The sequence below is a fragment of the Lolium rigidum genome, chromosome 5, assembly GCF_022539505.1.
Source record: "Lolium rigidum isolate FL_2022 chromosome 5, APGP_CSIRO_Lrig_0.1, whole genome shotgun sequence".
Taxonomy (NCBI): Eukaryota; Viridiplantae; Streptophyta; class Magnoliopsida; order Poales; family Poaceae; genus Lolium; species Lolium rigidum.
In genome coordinates, this window is record NC_061512.1 from 78121413 (window position 1) to 78147540 (window position 26128).

The 26128-nt window shown below is 44.3% G+C and overlaps 1 long non-coding RNA gene and 3 pseudogenes across 6 annotated transcripts; 1 reads left to right on the forward strand and 3 right to left on the reverse strand.

Annotated features, from left to right (window-relative positions):
* The first annotated feature begins 3389 nt into the window (after positions 1–3389).
* LOC124656131 lies at positions 3390–7098 on the forward strand (annotated as a pseudogene).
* Positions 7099–8373: 1275 nt separating this feature from the next.
* LOC124654691 lies at positions 8374–12094 on the reverse strand. Of its 6 annotated transcripts, none has more exons than XR_006988425.1 (4): positions 11086–12094; positions 10257–10320; positions 8910–9702; positions 8374–8758 (listed from the first exon to the last, which is right to left on the reverse strand). It is a non-coding gene; the product is annotated as an uncharacterized LOC124654691 (long non-coding RNA). The 6 variants fall into 6 exon arrangements; XR_006988421.1 differs by having other exon boundaries at positions 10156–10320; XR_006988422.1 differs by having other exon boundaries at positions 10692–12094.
* A 5014-nt stretch (positions 12095–17108) lies between these two features.
* Positions 17109–19393, reverse strand: LOC124653389 (annotated as a pseudogene).
* Positions 19394–19863: 470 nt separating this feature from the next.
* Positions 19864–25920, reverse strand: LOC124656132 (annotated as a pseudogene).
* Between the last annotated feature and the right edge of the window lie 208 nt (positions 25921–26128).

Genomic DNA, 26128 nt, shown 5'->3' on the forward strand with positions numbered 1-26128 from the left:
AGAACATTGACGTCATTGCAAGACCCAGACATTCCAAAAAATGCATGCCATATCCAGGTTTCATGATCTATAGTGTCATCCTTCTTGTACCCTTTGAATTGTACATGCCATGCCACTGTACTATTCTTCCAACTCCAATACATACAATCAATTGAGCCAAGCATACCTGGAAATCCCCGGTCGGCGTTGAACTCCAAAAGTCTTGCTGTGTCTTGAGCATTGGGGCCTCTCAAGTATGTGGATCCGAAAACATTCACAATTGCCACGTCAAAGCGCTTGACACACATGATAGAAGTGCTCTCTCCCATGGCCAGTTGGTCATCAGCTATCCGCCGGTATACCGTATGCCAACATACGCAAGGCGGCGGTCATCCTCTGATATGTGCTATGACCAAGTTCTCCGGCGGAATTTCTTCGTTGCTCGAAGAATCGATCATACTTGGTCACCTTCGTTGCGATGTGCTTGAACAAGTTGATGCTCATCCGAAAATGCCGCAGATAATAGCTTTCGGGAAATATCGGATTCTCATTGAAATATGACCGCATCAACTTCTCGTGCCCTTCAATCATTTCTCTCGACAACTTCTGTCTACCAAACACCGATCCACCTATTTTTGGCTTCTTAATGGCGCGATATGCTAATAGTATGGATATGTTCTCTTCTTCCTCTATGTTGTACTCATCGTCCGATGAATCGTATGATGAACTCTACAAATATACATATGAAATGACTTCACTACAACTAGTTTTTAGCCAAAAATTCGAGACAATAATGGCGGCCAGTGGAGGTGCATACCTTACGAGCAAACCGGCGAGCATCTTGGTTGCGCCATGTTGAAAGTAGGCGCGACGATGACATGGACGCCGCTCGAGCGTGCCGTTTGCAAGAGGAAGAAGGCGAGGTGCCGTCGGAAGCGCCGGCCTTGTGCCTGTCGGTGGCGGCGGCAACTCGATACAGCGTGGCGGAGCGGTTGAAACTGCCAGGAGGAGGCGCGGGGGAGGCGGATATACGGAACGGCGGCGAACTCGACCGAGGGCAGCGACGAAATCGACCGGTGCCGATGAAATCGCGCGGCAGCGCCGTGGATGGGGAAATGGAGGGCGTGGGCGCGGAGTGAATTTTCCAGCCGTTGGAGCTTCGCGCGCGTGCGAAAAGATGCCGCGCGCTGCAGCCGATGTGTCACATATGGCACCCCGGATAGGGCAAACTGCCGCGCGCACCAAATTTTTAACAGCGCCGTCGCGGATAGTGCACCTACTGGAGGAGAAAATTCGTCTCCGCGCGCTGCATACCGGCGGTTATTATAGCGTGGGCGCGAGATGGAGATGCTCTAAAAGTAAGAACAATAAAATAACTAGCTAGCAGCCGGTCAGCTTATAGCTAACATGTACAATAGTTAGCTATAAAAGTGTAGTATTTTATTGGTATAGGGCCCATCTTTCACTCTCACAAAGTGCCTAGTAGCACGTGCTTGAGTTGGCTCTTCTCACCTTTTAAAGTCTTTATCCTCTACATATGCAAAAGTGCCATATAGGCGGGATATAAGCTCACTATTGTACCTGCTCTAAAGCCTTTCACAGTGGATTGTATCTTAGTGCGCTATCCTAGGTAGTGGTGTGCCTTAATAGATAATGGCTCCAATGCACTGTATCTTAAGGATTATCTCCATATTTAATGATTTTGGTGATATATACGCATGTGTTGGGCTAGTCACTCTTTTTTTCCTACGACTTTATGCAAGGGTTGTATTAGCTAAGATACAACACCACCATCTCTCCTTATTAACTATGGTGACACATAAACATTTTGACTATGATACCGTGCTAAGAACCTCCCATTATGAAAGGCCTAACCGTTGCAGCTTTGATTTCATCGGTATTAAATAAAAGTGTGCGTTATTAACCACGCTAACCGAAAAAACCAGGGCTGCCAAAATTGGCTTTCAGATGATCATTGACCAACTTCACTAGCTAGTGGGGTACCGCTTTGACCTTGGGCTAGGGCGACTAGGGTTTGCATCCTTCGCAGTTGGATCATTCTCCGACATAGAGTCCTTCTCTCCCTTGTTTTGGCCTAACCTTCCCTCTTGGTCAAGAAAAGGCAAGCGAGGTTCTGCTACATATTCTGGGATCGATCATGAGCCCCCTAGACTTTGCTAGAGTTTTGGAGATTCTCATGTTTTGTTTTACCATGGCGACCTTGGGTTCAAGTTCAACGTAGGAGGTGAAGAGACCGGATACTAAGTCTAAATCCATCAAGGACATGCTGCAGTGACTCGGGATTGACGAAGAAGAATTTGATGACCTAGTTTTTGAAGAATAAGAAGTTGCCTCGAAAGAGGGCCTCAAGTGGATGGCGCTAGCGAGAGTCCATACCACGAATATGCTAGTCCAAAAACGTTTGAGCAACACATGTGTATTGCATGGAGTGGAACAAAGGAAGTTCAATTTCTACATCTCGAAGGTAACTTGTTTATAGTACAATGCTTCTGTCTTGTCTCGGGGACTAGCTCAAGGTTGAACAAGGAGGACCCTGGTTTTTCCACCAATCAGTGGTTAGCGCTGAACCCTACCATGTCTGCCCAGGCAAATGGACGAAGACCTGCCGGGCGTGGTCGACGCGAGGAGTTGCCCGACGGTGGAATATAGGCAGACGGGACGAGGGACAGCGGAATATAGGCTGGTGGGAGAAGGGACGGCGGAGTACAGGCAACCAGCCGACGGATTGGCGAGGGGTGGTGCTGGCAGCGAGAGAGCTACGAGAGGGGAGGCGGATTTGCGACAAGAAAGTGGTGGGGTTCATGTGTTCTCTCGCTGACAGAGCGGGCCCGGTCCCGCTTTTTTCTCGTCCGGAGTCCCCGAGCGCACTCCGGGGTCGGGGATGGCCTAGGCTCTCCGGATCAATTAAGAGCCTATTTCGGAGTCCGGATGAAAAAAAATAGCTACCGAGGTCTCGTCCGGGAGACAGGATGGAGGTGCTCTTTGGAGGGGCAGCGGCGAATGGAGGCGGAAGCGGCGCTGCAATGCGTCGGGCGGGGAAGAAGGGCCGTCAGATGGATTACCGATGTTTCTACTCGACGTGGCCCCACCAGTCTGTGGGTGAGCCCGAGGTATGGACCCAGATTGTTCAATCCGCCCGCTCCCTCCGTAATTGTGGTGAAGTCGAGGGGCCAAATCGTGAAAACGGCACAGGAGTGATTTCCAACGTGGGAGGGGCCACGTGGTATTTTTGATAGCAGGGGTACAACATCACCGAAATTGCAAGCATGAGGACTTGAACTCGGGTGGGTGGGAAGGCATCAGCCGCTCCCCACTAGGCTATGCCTTAGTCTGTAAAACGGCACAGGAGTAGTAGGTGGCCCCAGCAGCACCAGAGATCGCCGGCGGCGATGGCGCAGGCGCAGAGGGACAAATCCGCCGTCTCGGTCGCGTCCTCCTCGTCGGCGTCCCTCCCCTCCTCCGCGCCCCCGCTCCGCCCTCGGGGAGCGGTGGGGCTCCGCCATCGGGAACCTGGGCGAGCTGGGCGCCAACGTCGAGTCGCTGCAGAAGCTGCTCGCGCGGAAGGCCGTCTTCGTCGACGACGACGTCTTCTCCAAGGCCTCCCTCGCCGCCGACCAGGCCCGCTCCATCAAGGTACCTACCGATGATTCCGATTACCAAACCCCGATCCATCCACTCGCGATTATATGGTCCCAGGCTATTTACTGGGCCAGTAGATGCCCCCCTTCTAATCGGCGTGAGCTCAATCAGTAAGCGTATAATCTATGTTTACATACCCGATGTAGCTTAGATTCTGTTTGGATTCTCGTCGATATAGTGTATTTGGCTTTTATAGGCTAGGCACAAGGCAGATTTGATGGATTGATTGTATCCATATGATGATCCTGCCAACGATCTGTCAAACCAAATCTATATCTATACCTAATAATAAAGGGAGAAGTGTTTCCTTGGTTTGGTTCGTATGTTAAACCGTCCATCGTTGTACGCGTTTAGCTTTTTGTTTCGTCCATCGCGTTGGAATCCTTTCAAGATACGATCCGTACAATCTGTACACAAATAACTGCGGTGCACGTCTGTTTAGCATGCATTGTCCCTCACGTCTTCCGTCCGCTCAGACCAGGAGTATTAAGACCGGATCGATCACGAAACCCATCCCCTGTCCTACATACAGCTTAATAAAAGCGGCACTATCGCATGCTAGACAGGCCTAAAAGTAAAACCGTCTCTCGCCATCGCTCGTTACCTGCTCCTCTCGTCGATTCCTCACCACCGGCACCAAATTCCACGTACCGGCAACATAGATTGCAAATTGCAGATGTGCAAGTACAGAGACGTACACATCGTGTAGGAGATGCTCTACATGCACGTCGCACCGCGACATAACGGAGACACTACGTCAATAGATCGAGACGATACCAAGGCCACCTGCAATTTTACATCGGTTGCTCTTCTGATCCAAGACCATGGTGTACAAGGACGACTGGATGGACGAAAATCGAGATCTCGCCGGCTTGCCCACGTACCACGACTTGCTCGCCGGAGGTTCCAGGCGACCTCAACCGCCAACAAGGCCGAGCAGCGCCAACAGGAGGCATGTGCAGCGGCGTTGGGACGGCCGCTCAACGCAGCGGCTTGCCTCCCGTGGGCTGACACGCTGGGAGGGCACGGCCGGCGCCGCTGGCGACACGTGAGGAACTCTACGCGCGGTGATGTGCGTCATGTGCCAGACCCAGGAGCGCTGCCGGTAACATAACCGGCCGGTGACTTACGTTGTGTGCTAGAATAGGCAGTTGTCCATAAACCCGTCGGCGTACATGAATGAGGAGATCGATGAAGTGGATATTTGCTTCGAAGCCCCGAGATTGTCTCGGATAATACAAAGTATTCACTTGGTATCCGTCACAACCTCAATGCAGGAATCATAACAGAATATCTGAAGATTTATCACTTGCTTCGACCTCACGACCTCACCTAGGAGTTGCCGATGAGATCACCTGCAAGTTCAACGAATCTGGGTCCTATACTCATATACCTGCAGCTCTGCCTACCGATCTCATTTTGAAGGTCTGGTAAAACTACCAACTGCACCTGTGGTCTTTGGCCTAGACAATCTGAAAACGAGCGTCTGCTGGTGATTGGACCAGCTGATCATCATGTAGTAGCATATGTGTTCCCAGATCCAACTGTATGTATTTAGTCATTTGCATGGGATTTATTTAATTAAGATTTAAACTATTAATCATAGCCTAATCCACATATGCAAGTTCCAAAGAGGCCTAGGCTAAGGTGCATGCAGGATAGAAATATGATTTGTTAACCAATGGTGGTTATATACCAAAATTTTACATGATTTAGGCATGATAGTTGTTGTTTATGTTGTTTGCTGAAAGTATAGGTGTCGTCTTGACTTGCTTTTAACCACGATAAAGCTCCAGCCACTACCATCATGTATTGTGTAGTTCTTTTCTTCTTGCCATGTCTTATCTGGAAAAAAAAAACTGGACATCAGCTTTTGGCTCTTTATTTCAAGCTAATCAGGCTGTCCAATAAATATCACCTACCTGCATTGTGTTATTTTGAATCTAGAAATTATTGGGTGATTATCCAATAAATATTACCTAGCTTCATTGAGAGTTTGAGATGACAAAATACCAAATAGAGGGCCTGGCTGAATCGGCGGACATAGTAGGAAGTGGAGGCCCGCTTGACCATGAAGCACATTGTGCACGCGTTAAATTTGGCTTGTTTACCATAGATGTTTTGTAGGAGTGATTAGGTTTCTATTGCTCCTGGTGCAACGCACAGGCACTTATGCTAGTGCATAATGAGTCCAGGTATCACCGCATCAACGCACACCACTTAAATGTATTATCATCACTTTTAGTGTGGTTGGTAGAGCAATGTGCTCGATTTCATTTAGTCTGGAGTGCTTTCCCCTCATTTGTGAACTATTAAGGGCATGTTTGGGTCGTGATACACCTTTGCCGTCACTAAGTTTAGGAAAGTAAGGATTTGTTCTTTGAAACAAGAGCAAGCTTGTTGTTCACATGTGCCGGCAAAGGTATGATTGCAATATGATTTCTTAGAAATGGATGCCCAAAGTAAGTGATTACTAAAAAATTAAGCTGGGTTTGCGCCAACCTATGCTCATGAGTTTGAGGAGCTATATCCTCCTCAAACCGGTTCGCCATCTAAATGCATATTCTCTTTGATACAAGTTGCCTTTGCTTGTACTTAACAAAACTTAAATTTAATTCTAGATAACTTTTTATATTTGGATTTTCTATGGAGATGCTTAAGAAGCTTGAGGATCAACATCCATCGAGTTCTTTTATGTTTAGTTTGTCTGTAGCAAGGATAGCTACCTATGCGAGTAACTTACTATAAAAAAACTTTGATTAACTTGCTAAACTTTAAACATGTGCAAGAGCGATGAATGTACTTGGGTACTTTATTTGCTCGAATGTATGTTGGCTTCTGTTTAGCCCGTTATCCTAGAGTGTGTTGCTCGGTAAGTTCTCTTTTTGATTGCTACTTTGTTTGTGTGGATCAGGTTCTTGACCAGAGGGTGCAGTCTCTGGAACGTGAACTGGACGCCGCGATTTCTGCAGCTGCTCGAGCCCGTACAGAGAAACGCCAGGCTGAAGCCGCTCAACGGGCTGCAGAGCAGCGTGCGCAGGATGTAACAAAAGAGCTGGAGAACACCTCAAGTACGTGTACAGTTTTGTTGGCACACCAGCATTTGACTCGCTGATGTTATTCGGGTCTGTATAGTTTTATTTATGTTTTTCTCCCGCAGGAGTGTTCCAGCTGCACATGGAAGAGCTGAGGACAAAACAACAGGAGATCGCTAAGAGAGATAGTGATATCAAGGTGTTAGAAGCAATAATACAAACCCTGAGTAGCAAAGATGATGGTGGATCCAGCGAGTAATAGCCATACGCAGGGAGCATAGGGATTTCTCAATGACGCTTTCATGCTGAAGCATCTCCCCACGTATTTATCAAGTCCATGTAAGCTCTTTAATACCCAGAAGATTGTATATTGTTTCTACAAGATTGAACACTCAAACAGCCTTAAAATGAAAGTTTGCAATGATATGCTCTCTTCCTGTTACTTTACCTTTCGAAAATTGGTCATGGACACCTTTTTTTTTCCCCACTAATTTGACTAAGGGTGTGTTCGGATGTGGTCCAGCTTCTTCGAAATCCGTGGATCCAGCTTCCAGGACCAACTCCAGCGTCTCACGTGGAGTAGAAAACGTTCGGCTGAGCTCCTTGGTTGTTCGGTTAGGCTGCAAGCCCAGCTAGGTCCAGGTGGGAAGTAATATCATCTTCGTTTCGGCCCATGTCTGTCCATGCACAGCTAGGCCTCCCTCTCTCGATCTCTCCTGTCTCTCTGTTCACGCCTCACGACGGCGACCCGCACACGGAGGAGGCAAACGCGGAGCTCTGCCTCAGGCCTCGCCACGGTCGCGGCCAAGCGCACCTTCAAGTTCGCCTAGCCGGAGATACGAATCAAACCTCGCCACGGCCACGGCCACGGCCTTGCCGACGCACCTTCGAGTTCGGCGAGCCGGAGATCTGAATCAAGCCTCGCCACAGCGAGTAACCGACGCTCCATCTCGTTCCAGCCGCGCTCGGCGTGCAGCCGAAAGTCCTCCACCACTGCCTGCTTCTTGCACCTGTCCTCCTGCCTCGCACATGGCGATTTATTTACTTGAAGTTCGAAGGGTAGGATCGAAGGGGATTGAGAAGAGATAGAGCAGCGAGGACAGGAGAGAGACATGTGCGAGAACGTACCGGTTCGCTCTGGACCACTTGGCGGTGGCATTTGGCCGTAAATAGCTGCTGCTCCGTGTGTCCCAGATCCGCGGATTTGCTAAATGGCTGCTTCGCATTTTGTACACAAAATTGTCTCAGCTTCGTGGAATTAGAACGTTCGACACTGCTCCACGGTGAAGTTTACGGAAGCTGGAAGCTGGAGGACTTCCGAACACGCCCTAAGTAGAAGCATCCGAGTTTGACAATTCAAATTTACTAGTTAAAATGCCCGTGCGTTGCCACGGGTCCTCAAATTTTATTTCCTAATGCACATATATAGTTCATAATTCACTTATGAAAAAACAAAAAATAGAGATATCATAAATTATAATCATCAAAGAAACCAGTACTACTTATAGAAATATATCTCGTGTTAATTTAAAATTATTGGTTATTACAAGTCATGATACCAACAAAAAAAACATTTGTTTATAACAAAATCTCATTAGGCCGCTGCATGAAACTATCTCTAAATCCTCCATGACTTCCTTCAATTGCTCGACACCTCATCCTTACCGTCAGTTTAAAAAACACTATCAAATAATGCATATGTTGTCCACTTTCTCAATTGATATATGTTGCTGTTCCGGAGCTGATGGACAACATCCCTGGTGTGCATATCTATGTGCTTGTGTGATGGCCAAAATACCTTTTCACCAAAAGTCTATGCTTGACTCTGTGCCATCGCAGGGCACTCACACAAGCACAATTTAGTATTCTCTCATGTTGATTTGCCCTTCACAAAATTAAAAGGGCAACACAACAATTACTTTGTTAGTTCGATGCACAGACCCATCATATCAGTAGCGACCTTGAGCATATTTAACATCCTCCGGATTTCGAAATTGCATGTTCCACACTCGACTTGTCCTCTGCACATACGGGAGAACTCAGATCAGGGGGCTGCAGGCTCAGGATGTCGCCACCTCAGGATTCTAGACAGTAGAAAATATTAAATATTAGCACTGCAATGCAAGAATGATTCTCGATATAATGGCACAGCTAAAAAATAGATAAAATTCTTCAACATGGTTTTCTCGTGACAACTTTAAAAGGAATGTTTAACCATCTTTTCTTTGGCAACACCTCTTGGTTTTTTTTTCACTTGAATTGTAATCTTAACTTCCACATCTCTCCATGGACTGATCCTTCACTTTCTTCTCTTTCCTCTGATTTTTTCTTCATCAAAATTGAACTTTTTTGATGTTGGATTCAATTTTCTCCTGCTCAAACTCCGTTTTAGAGAAGTATTATTTGTATAGAATGCATGGATAACATTTCCTTTCATTCAGAAGCTCATCGATCTACAAAAGACCACGTGTACTCAGATCAGAACATCATAAGAAGCAAAATGAGGAGAGCATCTGAGGGAACATTGGACGAAGGATGTTTGCTGAATATCTGAACTGCAGTAGGAAAAAGTATGTGAGCCTTCAAATGGAAATTTTCAAAATATCAATTAAATTTAGTTTTGTTGCCCTCCACATACTCAAATGAATTAGTATACAAGTACACTGATCGCCACCATTAGAATGGTCAATATCAAGAGTTCTCTAATTGGTAGCAGACATGAAGATAATAACTATCATCATTTGAGCACTTTCCACTACAGAGGATACTACATTACTGCTAGGGTTATAACAACTAACTTGCCAACGATGTTCCATATACACTGCTGGCTTAAAGTGCTCTCCTAGAAACCGAGCATGAAGGAGCCGATCCACATAATCCCCCTGGAATGTGAACGAACATTGTTCTGTAGAGAAAATCCTCTATAGATAATGGACCACTAACTGCCATAGTGCCATCCTAATATATCTTAATGGTAGCGATACGTTTAATTCAACTGTGGCGCAGTCTGGTACACGCCAACAATGATCTGCAGAGGAGAAATTCCATATGCACCTGTAGATGTATGATGATACCAGTAACTAAAGTCTCCAATGGAAGTGGTGAAGAACCTTCAAGAAATAAGTAACATAAAAAATAATCAAAAATGAATTGATTTGTCTAGAAAATACCAAGAATTTACCTAAGCATTTTTATGCAATCATGAGCCAGTTTAAGAGGGAAAACAATAATTTACCATCACAATAAGAATGACCATTTGTTGTAGAAGGAACATAAATTGCCTACCAAATTAATATTGAGGTAATGTCCATTCATCCGAAACTATTTCTAAAACTTTCTCTGTATAGATCATGATAATATATATTCCGTAATGGGAAAGACACCTTGAAAATGAATGAATTTGCTTCAAGGCCAATTTCATTGTGGTCCGCACGTTTCTTAGGATGTACAAATTTAACTATAGCGCATGGATGTTACGAACCCATAGTCCGGGTCGTTTTCCTTAAAACATTCATCCCCTGACCGCATCTCTTGTCATGGAGGTCATCCATTTACATGGAGATGGAGAAGCTTGACACGCACCTTCATCATAAGCGTGTTTCTCCCCTTCTTCCGCCGCTCATCGCCACCCAGGTCGGCCAGCAGCCTAAATCAAGCTGGTCCTCATTAGTGCTTACCATATTTAACAACATATAGTTATCAAAAGTAGAAGAATTTAGGCACAAGCTATACTTTGGTTCACATGTCTGAATGTTCCAGATTTTTATCCCCAGGCAGAGTAAAATAAATTTTGATCCGACTGTAGCATATGTACTTTGATTGCACAATTAACATTTTTCTAATAACTTACAGAAATTACAATATGGTGGCATTTATTTTGTTCCTTCTGTTTAAAATAATCAAGAAAAGCATCTGTTACTTTTAAAAAACACCATCCAGAAAGGTTATGTGCAAGCAATTTGCTCCAAAATAAAAAAATGAAAGCTAAGTCTGCAATATCATGTTCATGCTTTATACCAAAAATAGTTCTTCTGTCTAATGAATCCCGTTACCGGTGGGGCCAGCAGCCTCCTTGTTCTTCGACCATGTGTAGTAAGATTATTTGATGTCTCTGATGTCTCCAGCTTTATAAACTTGAAAAGTTCATAACAAAAAAATCTTAATAATTGGATCCAAATTATATGTACGTAATGTTAACAACACTATATAATTGAACCGATTGCTTGCTTGATGCATTCAACTTTAAACTTGTACGTGATGTATGTACCCATACAGATGATGCTTAACATGTACACGTATTTCAATTTTATGCATACAATACAGGTTGTATCTAAGGTAGTACCACTATGCATCAACCTGATTACATGACTCAGCTTACAAGCATAAGAAGATGGCAACCGACTGTGCATACCTGTGTATGGTGATGAAAGTTAACTTTGTAGAATAGTCTGAAGCATCGGTACTGTACCTGCTGCCACAATAGTCTAAAGCAGAATGAACAAATGAAGGCAATGAGAAAAAATGGATACTTAGCCTATATGGACCAACGTATATTGCCAGAATTTTCATGAATGCGTAAAAGATTGATAGCGCTTGTCTAGAAATAATTGACATGTCAATACATTTCAACGAAACCGCAGCTAATTGCAGATCAAGTTTAAAGACATCAAACACACCATGTAAATGATCAAGTTCATATCTGCATAGTAAAGGAGCAATATTATCTGGCTCTACGACCGGTTCAAAGGTAACATATTTTTAAGAAGATTTCAGTAGCGCCGCGAGAATTCATATCCATAGAAAAAATCAACATCCTACATTGTAGCGGTACAAGTTATTAAATTTGTAGCCATGAAAAATAGCAGGCGACAGATAAAAACCAGTAATAGTGGAAAGTATTGCCATGCAATATTTCGTAACCTCCGATGGCACCAAACATAGTACAAACTTCATCATGTGCTTATGCGGAGAATAAAGTATGTTCATGACAGTATTGAAAAGCACCTGTCCTGGAGGTGTTTCAGTTTGAGTACACCAAATGACAGTGAAAATTCAATTGAAGACAGTTTATGTGGCCTCTAACTAAAATTCAAGTAATTACTAAAAAAGAGCAGCATACCAAGTAAAATTTATGAAACACTTTCTTGTACAATTTCTTGAGTAAACTAAACTCAGTGGCAAGCAAACAATTCTACTAAAAATAAGTTTTGACCCAAACTGGCACAAGCACTAAAAATACAACTGATCAAGCAAGGATACTCCTAGTCCTATTAATTATTGAACAAACAATTATTAGAACACTTTATTGAGCACTGCTTAAATCAATTGGCTAGGGTGGAGATTTAGCAACCATTCAATACTCCTACCAGATACATACTGCAGACTCTTATAAATCAATATAGATGTATGGCATAGAATTTAATGGTGTTTTTTCATTTGGAGGAGTTAACACAAACAAATTTACTAAAGATCTGCTGAATTGAAGGTCGCCACTCGCCAAAACATCCATGCAACAAAATTAGTTTGTTCATTATTCAAAGAAAGTAAAGCACTAAACCTAAGATGCACATATCAAAGAGATATACCGAAATCCATGGTGATTGGCTACAGCAGCAACCTGTTATTACAATGTCATTGCTCACATCAAAATTTAGGGAAAAAACCTTGTAATCACCAAGAAGAGTAAATGATTTGTAGTTGAAAGGACAAAGCTACAGAAGCACGGTAAGATTCTGGCTACTTGATTCAGCTAAAAAAATCAATGATTTCCCTGTAGGCATGCAAAGTGCAGGCGTACGATAGAAACATGGGAAGCAAGCATAGTGCGGGTAGAAACTACATGTTGTGTAGATGAGGAAGAGGAGCACTGCCCTGTTAAAGGCCATGGCCAGACTTTCCTGGAGACGACCCTGATCCAACCCACGATTTGTTTTTCCTGATGAGGTGAGCATCCTAGATTCCCCATCCGGAAACAGGGTCACGGGAACCTTTACCTCGCCCAGGCCGTTGTATTCACGGCACCGCCATGGGCCCCCGCTCCGTAGGCCACTGCTCTCTCCGAGCCGCAAGACCCCTTCCTCTACCGCCCCTCCCTATGGTCCCAATCGACCGCCCCGTGTCTGCGCCCAAGACCGCGGAATGGCACAACGGAGGGGAGGAGGACGTGATGTGCTTGTTGATGTAGATGTCGCCGGGATCGACGAGTATCTGGTGGCCGGAGAGTCCATGCCTGAGACTGGGGAGAGGTCAGGCGGAGGGGAAGAGGACGGGAGGTGCCCGCGGATGTCGAAGCCGCCGAGATCGATGAGTTTCTAGGCGGGCCGCCGAGGTGAGGTGGTGGCAAGGGCGGCGGATGGACAATCGGCGGCATCGAGCTCCAGGTGGAGTTGCTGTTTGTAGAGAGGAGACGGGGAAGGGGAGGAGGATGGCAGCACTACACGAAAAAATCGCTCGGGGGTTGTGTGGGCTTGGCCCATCCCCGTGTGCGGGGCGAAGCGGAGAGGAGCGCGACGAAGTGGTCGACGTACCGAGAGATTGATTGACGACGAAACGTATTGTGATGGCAGAATAAGGAGCCAGTTTAGTCTTTTTAAGTAGTAGAGATTAGTTGCTCTAGTGATGTTGGATGACCTCTAGGATTTGCCCGTTCTTCACCAGGAATTAAAATTTCGCGATTTTTTTGCGAAATATCACGGAATTTGGTGCATTTTGTGGGCCAGCGAAATATTTGAATTTCGTTCAATTTTTTTGTTATAATAAAAAACATGCGAGATTCTAATCATGAAACAAGTAGATCATGCTCCATAGAGGTTGACGAGTATGCATTTGTTCCTTCATACACCATATCAAGCAAAAAGAGTGTGCGCGATAGAGGAGCACATCATCCATTACATATCCATTCTTGTTCACAACACCATTAGCACAACACAAGTGATGGTGCAAATGCAATGTGCAAGCAAGTCTTTTCAATATTCTCGAAGTGTGGGAACACAAAAACTCCATGAAAATCTGAGAAAACAGCGTTGTCCATTTCATGTTGAAACATATGTTCATTATTGCACTCAAAGCATAGGGAAGAGAAATTGTTCAAGATTTTTTATACTATAAGGGGAGAATTTGGCAAAACCACATGTCCAAAACATCATTATGGTTGCGAGCAAAACATATGAACGAGCAAGTTTTTGACTTATTTGTTGCAACAACAAGGACATAAATTTCACAATACTCATGACACGACATGCTCAAAATAGCAATATGTGTGCGAACAAAACTTTGGAAAGAACAATTTGTCATCATATATTTGTTGCAACACACAAAGCATCATATTCAAGGATTATGTGAACATGATTGTCGCAAGGGGCATTAATATCACCAACATATGTGCAAACAAACCAAAGGAAAGAGATTTTTTCGACATGTTTGATGAAGAGCATGCAATCTCATCACCAAGTTTACAAATATAACTCACATTTATTATGCTCTCTAGAGCTCTTTTAGCGAACTCATGTTGTGTCGAAGTTGACATTGTAGCGCGGGTACCTATACATACCATAGACCAAACAAAGAATGTGTGTGCATGCTATATGAAATCATCATCCATTATGATGTATCTCTTTATTTGCACAACACCCTCAATACCCAGCAAGTTATTATAATATGCATGGCTTATGTGCAATCTAGATGCATGAACATGCTTTTCATGGGAATAAACAAAATCTCCATTATTTGAGAAAGCTATGGGGGCAATTCATTATGAAGCATACTATTATCATTGCAAGCAAAGTATTTAATAAAGCAATTGTTCAACATCTTTGATTCGACAGTAGGAGCAAATTAGAAACATTCATAACAAGGCATGGTCATGGCAATATCATCACAAGTAGAGAAATCCACATGATCAACATTGGTGGTCTCCAAAGCATCCCAAGGGAATATGAATAAAGCATATGTAATATCAATAGAATCATCCCTAGAGATGTAACTGGGATCCCTCCTAAATCCCACTTATAGGTCATTTTGTCATTTGCCGTGCAAATTTTTGTCTCAAAATTTGCACTATCTATACCTAATAATAAAGGAGCTAAGGTTTCTGCCAAAAACTTTCGTCAACGTCAAATCACATAATACTTCTCCTGCCATTGTACCGGTTCGCCAGAGAGCGGTTTGTCATTCAGTTCCGAAGAAAAACAGGAGAGCGCCTAGCTTCTTCTCATCCGGCTGCCGCCGGCCATTATGGGTCGAGCTCTGCACGTGGGCTTATGTGAGAGAAGGGATGTGGGCGCTGGAGGGGAGCAGCCACAGGTGCTGGCTGCCAAAAGATGAAGGAATCGAGGACGCACCCGTGGAGGAGCAGAAACTTCGGGTAAGGATCCCGCACAAGATGGCGAACAAGATCCAGAAGAGAGACAGCGACCTTGAAAACGAGGCCTGGCAGGAGAGGGGCGTGCTGCGTCGTCGCAGAGAAGAGAGAGAGAAAGAGCGGGGGTGGGGGAGGGAGCTTGCGTGAGGAGCGCCTTGTCGATCAATGGTAAGACACCGTGGAGAGTGAGCTCGCCATGGCGCTCACCCCAACCTGTGCACAGATTGAAGAGGGCCGCTGCACTGCTGCCCGACGCACGGAGCTCCCGTCGCCCTGCTGTTGTACACCATGCAAAGCTGGCTCTCAATTGCTTTATTTAATTGAACAAATTTTCTTCCGATGTCCCGAATTTGTCTGTAGGAAGGAAGAAGCAACGAGCGAAAGAAATAGAGAAGCGATGCCAGGGCTGGGGAAGGGGATGAATGGCTTGGGCTGGTGGACAGAGAGGTACACTGAGGGAGGGGATGAGAGGGAGAGATTGGGAAATAAAGAGTAGACCGCGCGCTGATTTCGTGCCTTTTTTAGCTGTTCTGCTGTGCGTGCGTGCTTGGTTCTGGCACATGATGATTCTGTGATTTATGTGCGTGTTTTGCTTGCGTGTATGATCTACTGCTGATTGCTAGCTGTTGTGATCGCCACAGATTAATTTATGTTCATGTAATAACACCAGAGGTAAATGGGTGACAATGACTGAAATTCATCATCTGCATAATAGACAAACATACTATATTTGGGGACAACGGAAGTACTAATATTATTGAACCGAGACCATTTAATAACAATCTTATTAAGAAAAAACAAAATTAAATAATTTATCCATTCAATTATGTTTAAAGGATATAGTGATTTAAACTGGATCTCTGATGTAGATGATATTTACGCCACTATGCGCATGCAGTTTTGTAGCATTAGGCTAATCAAGCTATAACTTTCACTTCCTTTCACTCAAACGAGTTTTTGTAATTTTAGCATAATTTCTCAGTGAAACAAGAGAGCTAAGTCCAGCGCCGGTTCCAGTTATGTATGTCACCACCTACATGTTTACGATCGAAGACGAAGAAGGGAATGGCTGACTTCTTCTGGCCTATATTACACATCGGCCAGTTTCAAGGTGAACTTCATGTGTACTAGAAGCAAATCGATATGAGAGAGATTCAGATGTTACGTGATGTTCAAAATTAAGAAAAATGCAGAAAATACTACTTCTTAAAGAGACAACTAAGTTTTTAAAATCCGCCGCAACGCGCGGGCACTTTCCTATAAATGATAAAATGAACTATAAGTGGGATTTAGACAGTATCGCACTTGACACCTTAATATTTACTGTAAAAGTTGTATACTTATACTAGTTCATTTTGTCATTTGTAGTGCAATTTTTTTTCTCATAACAAGCTCGGCTTCCATGGCAGCGACAAAGGGCTGTTCCATATTTAATACTTCCTGTAAAAGTTGCATGGTTTTCATTCAATTATAAATCAAGGAATATTATCTTTTTAAAGTCCCATCAAATTGATCTCATGGCCTGTCTATCCAAAAAAAACTTGCAGTTCTAGTCTTGTATCTATACCAGACCATGTATAATGCATCCCAAAGATGATGGAATGGCCAAGGGATTTTCAATCCATCGGCTCTGGTAAACAATGGAAGACAACTACTCCTTCTATTCCTTAATATAAGATGTTTTGGCAGCTCAAATTGAACTGCCAAAACATCTTATATTTAGGAACAGGGGAAGTAGCTTTTAGACAGAAGGGAGGCTGGCTTTAAATTAATAAAGCCAGACACTGACAAGAAAACAAGGTTTGACTGTAAGCAGCTAGCTAGGGCGCCGGCGTTCGGATTGTTGAGTGAAGGGCTCTAAGCTTAGAGACCACTCGCGCCAACGCTAAACAAACCAGTTATCACACACTATATCAATGTACCATTGCAGGTATATATGGCACATGCAGTTGCACATAACCATCATGTTACAACTCTACTGTGTATAATAACTGAACTAGCGACATAACACCATCATCATGCTTGATTTGCTAGGAAAACTAAACAGATTATTATTTTCCAAGTGAAAACTTAATAAATATGTACCGTAAGGCCAGATGATTTTATTACAGAGAACCGAGCACAGTATTACCATACAAAAGCTCATCCCTTTGTCACTGCCATGGAAGCCGAGCAATCCTTCTTAATTTTCTTCAGCCTTACGACCACGTTGTTCATGCTTGCCCTCTCGTTAGGAGAATCACTTGAACACTCCAGGCCCAACTCGAATGTTGATACAACAAAGTCGCTGTTCCAACCGGTGGAAGGTAATGCTGATGGAGTAGTATTGATCTGGTGATGAAAGTCACGACTGCTTATCTCTTCACCTTGTAGCAGCTTCTCGTCAACGACATCAATGAGCCTTGCTGAAAATGCTTGGGAAACCCACTGCCTAAGACTGGATTCTCCAACAAACATGGGATCCGTGGGCCTCTTCCCGGTGAAGAGTTCGAGCATCATGATCCCAAAGCTAAACATGTCGCTCTTCCGTGACGCCTTTCCCATGTAGGCAAGCTCTGTTCAAGAAATAATCAATGAGTTAGTTAACAAAAGTATTAGCTAATGTCTTGACAAATAAATTGCTCAATCATGGTTGTACCAAGCACGTACCTGGGGCCATATACCCAATTGTCCCTGGCATACTTGCTGAGACCATGGAGTTGTCCTAGCCTAGAAGTAACTTCGCAATGCCAAAGTCGGCAACATGTGCCGTCATGTCCTCATCAAACAGCACATTGCTAGGCTTCAGGTCACAGTGTAAGACAACTTGGCAGTGATGATGGTGCAGGTACTCCATCGCCTCGGCCACCCCAAGCATAATGTCCAATCTCTTGATGAATCCTAGTGGTCCACTATTTTCAGCATGCAAGTGTGCTTCCAAGCTACCATTGGGCATGTACTGAAGCAGCAGTGCTCTGAAATCCAAGTTGGAACAGGTATTCAATATCCTTATCAAGTTGCGATGCCGAGCCATCCGCAACACTTGGCATTCAGCATCAAAGCTCTTTACGGCCTGCTCGACTTGCATGTTGAGCACTTTAATCGCGACCACCAAACCATCGTCCAGTTGGCCTTTGAAAACTTTGCCCAAACTTCCAGCTCCCAAAATTTTGTCCTCGCTGAAATTTTCTGTGGCACGAACAACCTCATGGTAGGACACTAACCTGTGGCTGATTGGTTCAACTCCATGAACATCAGTTGTTACCTCTCCCTGCTTCAGGCTGTTCCTTCTTATAAGCCAGTATAAGCATATAGCTATAGCCGCCAGAGCTAAAGCAACAGAAGGGAGTAGGAACTTTAGTAAATGTCCGTTATTCAGAGTGAGAGTTACCCAGGCATGGCAAAAATCTTAAACGGGGAGCACCGCACAGACCGAAGTTCCCTATCAGAGATTGCAAGGTGATGTTTCTGAAAACACCTTCATCTGGAATTGAACCTTGTAACTCATTGAAGGATAAGTTCAGGCTGGTGAGGTAGGTTAAGTTTGTCAAGTACTTTGGAATTGTACCGGACAAGTTGTTGGAAGATAGGTCCAGTGTTGTTAAGCTAATTAAATCGCCAAAAGTGTACGGAATCGAATTTTGAAGCGAGTTGTGAGACAGCTTTAGGTAAGTTAGCATCCCAAGCTGTCCAAAAGAATCTGGAAGGCTGCCAACCAAGTTGTTGGTAGAGAGATCCATTTTGTTAATCTGTTTCATGTGGCCGAGGTCAAAAGGTAATGCACCAGTCAGAGAGTTACTGGATAGATTCAGTTCAACAAGGTTGTTAAGAAGAAACAAGCTTGCTGGCACATGTGAGGATAAATTGTTATAAGACAAGGAAATGTGCTCCAACAAAGTGAGATTACCAAGGCCATCTGGTATAGAACCAGAGAATTTATTGTTGCAGAGAAACAGTTGTACCAGTCTCTTGAGATACCGATTTGCGCTGGGATGGGACCAACGAAGCTATTCCCTGAGATGTCAATCCTCTCAAGGTTCTCCATAGTCATTATGGATTCTGGGATCGACTGGCTTAGTTGGTTGTCCATGAGGATCAACTTGCTGACAGCACTTAGATTTGATATTGTCGATGGAATTCCTCCTGTCAACTTGTTGCCAGTTGCATCAAAAACCACAAGCTTCTTCGAGAGGTTTCCAGTATAGTCAGGAAGGCCTCCAGTGAAATCATTCACCTGCAAATTTATGAAATGGAGGTCCCTGCAATTCGAGAGAGCGTCCAAGAAGACAAGCTCCCCTTGTAGGTGGTTTGATCCAATATCGAGATGCTGTAGTGATTTCATGTCCCCAAGTGTTGCTGGGACTAGACCTATGTGGATTCGGAATTATCTGTTGCTACCCTGTTCCCAAGGACTAGCAAAATCGAAATAGCGAAACTCAATGGGTTCAGAATTCACACGTTTCTCTGGATCATCATATTGCACTTCCAACTTCAGGATGATAGTCACAGGTTTTCACTTTTCAGTGAGTGAAAGATTTGTATCCGGGTCTACATTCAAAGCTGGTTTTTGAGAGCATTCCACCACTTTTTGGCGATTTGTTTCTGGGAACTCCTGGTTTGAGGATATGCCTGGGTTCAGATCTTCTACTCCGTTTTCTACGATGATTTTACCAACTATATGCTTTGTTCATGTCTGCCATTTCGTTTATCATAGAGGCGCGCAGCGAAAACGTGTCCAAGAAAGAGGTAAGGCTTTCCATAAGTCAGAAAGAAACCTTGTATTTGCATATAGAAAGAATGAATCGCACGCCTAGCTCAATAACTAGGAAATGCTTAATAAAGTACCCCGGAATTTACTGATTCTTGCTGTCCCTATATATCTGTAATGATAGTTGTGGCTCTGGGGAGCTAAAAGAACCTATCAACAATGATGCATCTAGTGGCAGTAATGATGCATCTAGAACCTTCATTAATTTACTGATTCTTGCTGTCCCTATATATCTAGTTCCATTAATGAAGGTTCTAGTTCCACTAATGATGGAACAAATCCAAATGTGAAAACTAGGTGCACCTAAGCACGATGATAATGGTATAATCGACCATTTTATATGGGGTGGTGGTAGTTCAAACGGTGGAGATAGTTCCATCCCGGCCAAGCCTAAAACAAGTTAGCAAGATAACCCTTTCAAATCATCTACATAGTAATATATATATACATATGCCAAAGTCATTTATTAGCTCTTAGTGCTTTTTATACCCGAGTTTGATGTTTTCTGAACTTCATGGTTCAATATTCATGTTATCACAGGGAAATCAATCTTTATACATCTTACAGTAATGATTGCCCTTTGTTTAGTTCTTGGTGTAAACTTGGTAGAAATGGGGAGGTAATTGATGACAATTGACAAATAACCAAATCTTACTATGGATTATATACATCTGAGGATTATGACTTGGCCAAAGCTGATAAAGAGAGTACTCATCACTACCCAGACATATTCAAATCAATTGGGTTTTGAAAAGAAAGTAACACACAAAAATAAGCTGCACAAAGACGAGAACTGATACATACTTAGCAGTTAGCACCAATGAAGTCCATGGTACGTATAAATAGCTGATCGTGAAATCCTAGCCCAGCAATAATTGGCTGACAGAAGTATGGCCCAAACCTAAATATCATGAAGTAACTTTGTTGGCCATCTTAGTTGAACAAACAGAAGGATTGGTAATAACAAATAAAACAGAAGGGCCAGTACAAGATAACAGCAATACTGTGTCTACAGAAACATCCTACAGATTTCAGATTGAACAAATAAAGGACACACAACAACAACAACAAGAATTTCACAACAGCATCAGCATGACAATGATAAAGCATTCAACTACTATCAGCGGAAAACATTTCATGCATGCAGCACCAGGCCACCAGCGATCATTCATCAGTTTTCTTATGTTATATCATATATGTATTTAGAGCTTTTGTCTCCTTTTGCTTGTGCACAAGATCAAATTACGACCTCTCGGGTGACAAAAGAAGGGTAAACATAAAATGCTTGTCTGAAGTAATGGCATAGAGAAGTAAAGTAGCCCCTATAAGTTTTTTACTTGGACAACTGAATTACCATAATCGGCAAAATGAGGGAAAGCATAAAACAAATCACCCAGAGAAGTAACAGGCATTCTATAGCGCACTCTGGATGGCATTTCTCAATCAAGTAAACGAACCATGTCTGGTTTATACATGGACTCACAAGCACCATATACTGATTCTCAAGCAGTATCAGAAACCACAAAATCTTTTGCCACATCCTTGCATAAAGGAAGCACTTTAATCAGATTACCTGCTACAGATATAATAGCCAGACAAGAAAGCCAGCACTAGGATCCACACAATCAATATTTATCATGTTTCAAGAAACTCGACATGAAGCAATGTGGTTCCAAGAAAGTACATATCAGACGGAAATAGATGTTGGCATACTGCCTACATTAACAATGCAACTTTGTATGGCTCATAGCTAACCCTAAAACAAGACAACCCTTCCAAATCATCTATGTAGTAATATATAGGCCAATATTAAGTGATTTCTTTGTTCTTAGTGCTTTTTATGCCCTAGTTTGGTTTTCCTGAAATACTTGGTTCAACATTCATGCTTTCTCAGGGAAGACACTCTCCATACATCTTACAGTTACAACTGACCGCTGTTCAGTTCTTGGTGTAACTTATTAGAAATAGGGAGCAAATGGATGAATCTTGACAAGAAATCAATCTTGACCCAGGATTAAATATATCTGAGGATTATGACTAACCCTAAGCTGAATACTGATAACTACGATACACATGCACATGGTAGATCGAAGTATGTGAACGAACCATTAGCACACAGACAAATTCAAATCAATTGGACTTTTGAGAAGTAACAAAGGAAAGAAGTCGCAGAAAGACGAGAACTAATACATACTTGGCACCAATAAAAATCCATGGTACATATAAATGGCTGATCATTTTCTCCTAGCCCGGCAATAATTGGCTGGCAGAAGTATGGCCCAAACCTACATAAAACAGTTTGCAAGCAAAAGGAGACAAAGCTCTAAATACATATATAACATAACATATTGTGGGACCAATAGAGGGATGGTGCACAATATCAAATTACGACCTCACGGATGACAAAAGAAAGGTCATAAAATGCTTGTCTCAACTACTGGCATAGAGTATAAGTTTTTTAGGTGGACAACTGAATTACCATAATCGGCAAAAGGAAGGAAAGCATAGAACAAATCGCCCAGAGAAGTGAAATTAACCTTTTTCAGATTCTTTTTTAGATAACAGACATGAAATGCCCGACTTTAAATTAATGAAGCCACGAGGTTCACAAGCGCTATTACATGCTGCGGCATACAGCTTAGCCGAGATAAGATCAAAGAACTAGAGTACCCCTACTCCAGAAACTAGAAAGCATGGGGTCGGCCTCCCCGAAAAACAAACCGATCTAAGGACACTAAGGAGCTTGTAGGCCAACTGAATTTCAACATATTCTTTAACTGTAGAATAGGAATTGATACTAAATATTTTTCCTACAGGAGGAAAACATGGTGATGCTTATTCGATTCATATTCCAAAAGAATATTTTAGGTCGTTGAGATCAGGGATCGCGTACCTATCATGGATTTAGTATCAATATAATACTGGCTGCAAGGTAACGAACTGAAGAATATGTGAGGACACACACATAAAGAGCAAGAGTAGGAGAGAGGTTAGCCCAAGGTTAGGATCCAGAATAACCGAGTTTTGCCTGTGTACTGAGGGCTGAACAAAGAAACGCAGGGGGTGACACCTCCCTCTCTGACAATAGCAGTTCCTCCCAATAACAAACAATCAAGAAATAAAACTGCAGAAATAACAAATCAGAGAAATAGGGAAGAAAAGAATGTGAATTCTCCCAGAAAGATTGGAGAAAAGTCAGTTGCAAACCTAACCGAACAACCAGAGAAGATCCCTGCAGTCGCCATGCCATGTTGCCGAAGAAAAAGTAGGTACATATCCTGCCAGGCAACCAGGAAAGACGAGCAATGGCGAGGTCCTTCTAGCACGCGTCTGGAGCTCCTTGGATGGTGGGATCTCGGGGAGGGGGGGGATTGTAATCCATCAGAAACCGCAAAAAAACTCCAATCATAAAATATTGAAGAACAACCAAGACATCTAGAAAACGAAATAGCTCACCAAAATATCGATATTCGGCAGCAGCAGCCACTGGCGCCCACCAAACTACAAACTGCAAAATAATGAGTCAAGAGATCAAAAACCAGTATAAGAACAAAAACTGAACACTCAAACTCCCAAATGTACCGTACCTGCACCCAGAAGAACAGGTGACGCCAACCGAACAGAAGCATGCCAATAACCTGTAAAAAAACAATAATAACCTCATGCAAAACCAGAAACTACCATGCAGTCAAAAGAAAACCAAGAGAACCAAGCACTGAACCCCAAACAACAAAAGTGAAACAAAAAGAGCTAAGCTACATCTGGCCTCAGATTTTATACTGCACAAGGCTCTACCAGCCGATGAGTTTCATGCACATCCTTTGCACCAGAAAAGAACATCCAGGAAAAAAGAAGGCCTTAGATTAATTCATATATATCATTTGCACTGAAGAGACCATGCAAAATTTTGATCCGCCTCAGATTGATTGCTTTTAATCATTTGAACCAAGTAAAGTCGAAAGAGAAACAAATTCCTGATGTGTCTGCCTTGTGGATTTTACACTTTCAGCAAAAGGAGCATCAGGTGGCGAAAAACAATAAAACCAAAAGGTAAATATGGTGCATCAGTGCATACTGCTGCAGAGGTCAATTTGCAACAGCTTAACCAGAATATATCATCATTGGCCAGAAATCCTAAACTAGCTCAATTTGAAGAAAACAAGTGCAGATTACTGTCTGACAGTGAATGGCTGAGAAAACTGCAAGGAAAACATACTGATGTTAGTAATGACATTTGTAATATGCAGGTATAAACAGTAAAAATGGCATGCCATGATTCTTTGTAAAAATGTGTATACTAATCAAGTTAAGGGCTATATTTTTTATTTTTTTGGCAAGTTGACTGTTTTTTATACTAGCTTTAGTTATTTTATATTACTAAATAAGCTATGTAAGAGAGGGGGAGGGAGCAATGTCACCGTTAGAGTTGAACTCTGTTGTTGCTCCACGGCCTCCAGACCCAATTCCGAACCACTTCTCACTTAGTTTTTTCATAGTATAATCCTTAAGCTCGCAAAGCTCTCCGCCCAGCCAACTGGTTCAACAGGATCAACTCCCAGCCCGGGGGCCCGGTCATGGGATTGCAGGTTAACAGGATCTGTCCAATCTGCCACGTATGCTGACACGCGTCGTTTGAACTTCGATTTGAATTCTGTCCAAGCTTGGTATTTGTAGTGGTTTATGCGAGCCAAAGTAGTCCACATTTTCTGGAAACCAGGCTTTAGTGTAAAATGGTGTACAGAATTTGCAAGCGAATCTGCCACCGCATCAAGGCGGACCAATGATTTGTGACGCTCAGCTCTCGTCAGCCGGCAGGTGTAGCCTTGGCACACCCCTTCCTGCGGATGTGCTGTTTGGCCAGAGGGACCAAAATCGTAGCAGGGGAGGAATATCTGGCCAACCTCCGGATCAACGGAAACAACCGAGTCAAGCAACGATTTCGAAGGCTTCTCAACCTCGTTCCAGTTTGGTGAAAAGATGAATTCATCTACGTCCATGAAAGCCATCCATTCGCAGGAAGGTTGATTCGAGGCTGCACAGTGAGAAAGCCCTGCTTCCTGCGTTTTGGTCCAGGGCCAAGCTACGGTGGAGATATCAATGCCAGCAGAGTTCAAACTAGAGACCTGGCCTGCTAGGTCATCCTCGCTTGCATTGTCGTATAGAAAGAACTTGTCAACACCCACTGCAGCATGGTACCTCACCCACTCAGTCAGAAACTTGGCGACATTTCGAACCATGGTGCAGGCACAGATCGTTTTCCTTTCACGTGTCACAGGCAGGCCAGTGTTTTGTGGATGGTAGGTAGCAAGTGAGGGTAAAGGCTCCTGGCCGTTGAGGGCTACAGTGACATGGAGGTTGCTGGAACTTAAAGGAGCCGGTGGAGGGGGGCACCTGATCACCTGCTGGGCTGAAGTGGTGGCTGGGGAGGAGGCCACCATGCCATCGGAGTCTCTGCTGTAGACGCACTGGATGTTGGAAGTGGCTGTGTGGATGACCCCTTGGTGGTGGTTTGTGCCCTTGGCGAAGAGGAGAAGATCGCCTCCGGGGAGAGGGGCGGAATCAAACACGAGACTGTCGTTCCAATTGTGCAACTTGCGGAAATCGGCGGCAGGGGCAGGGGCAGGGGCAGTGGCAGGGGGAGCAGCCGAGGAGGAGTAAGAGGAAGATGAAAGCAGCAGGGGTGGTGGTTGGAGCGGCTGCTCTGAGCCGGGCAGGGGGCAGAGGTAGGCGTGGCGCCCGGGCCCCGGCAGCCTCCCGAGCGCGCGCGCCGGGGAGGACGCCCCACCCTGGAAGACGCACATGGCGTTCCCCACGGCAGGGTCAGCGGACAGGACGAGAACCTCCCGGTCCGGGAGGAGGACGGCATCCTCCCGGAGTTGCGGCGGGGAGTGGTGGCGGTTGGGCAGCAGGCGCCGCGCGAAGGATAGATCGGCCTCTGACGTCTGGCGCGGCATCGACATTAGGGTTTCCGGCGGCGGTGGCCCCGGCGACCGGAAGAGCTGGTCCTGCTGCTGCGACCAAGTACCGCCGCCGAGGCCGATGCTGGAGGAGTGGGCGCCGAAAAAGAGCAGCGCGCCCACCGAAGCTGCGCCGACGCAGGAGAGGAGGCGCTTGCGGTTGCGGCGGCGACGACTCGGCATGGCGGCGGGCGGCGGCTTTGCGAACGGCGGCGGGCGGCGGCGGCTCGAGGAAAGCTGGGCGTTTTCGCTCGCGCGCGGGGAGTTGTGGTGCTTTTCGTGCGCTGTGTTGCTCGGTGGATCAGAGACAGAGTTTGGATCTGGGGTTCCCGGAATTCTGAGAATATATGGACCTGAATTGGAATTGGAATCGAAATCGGATCGGTTGCTT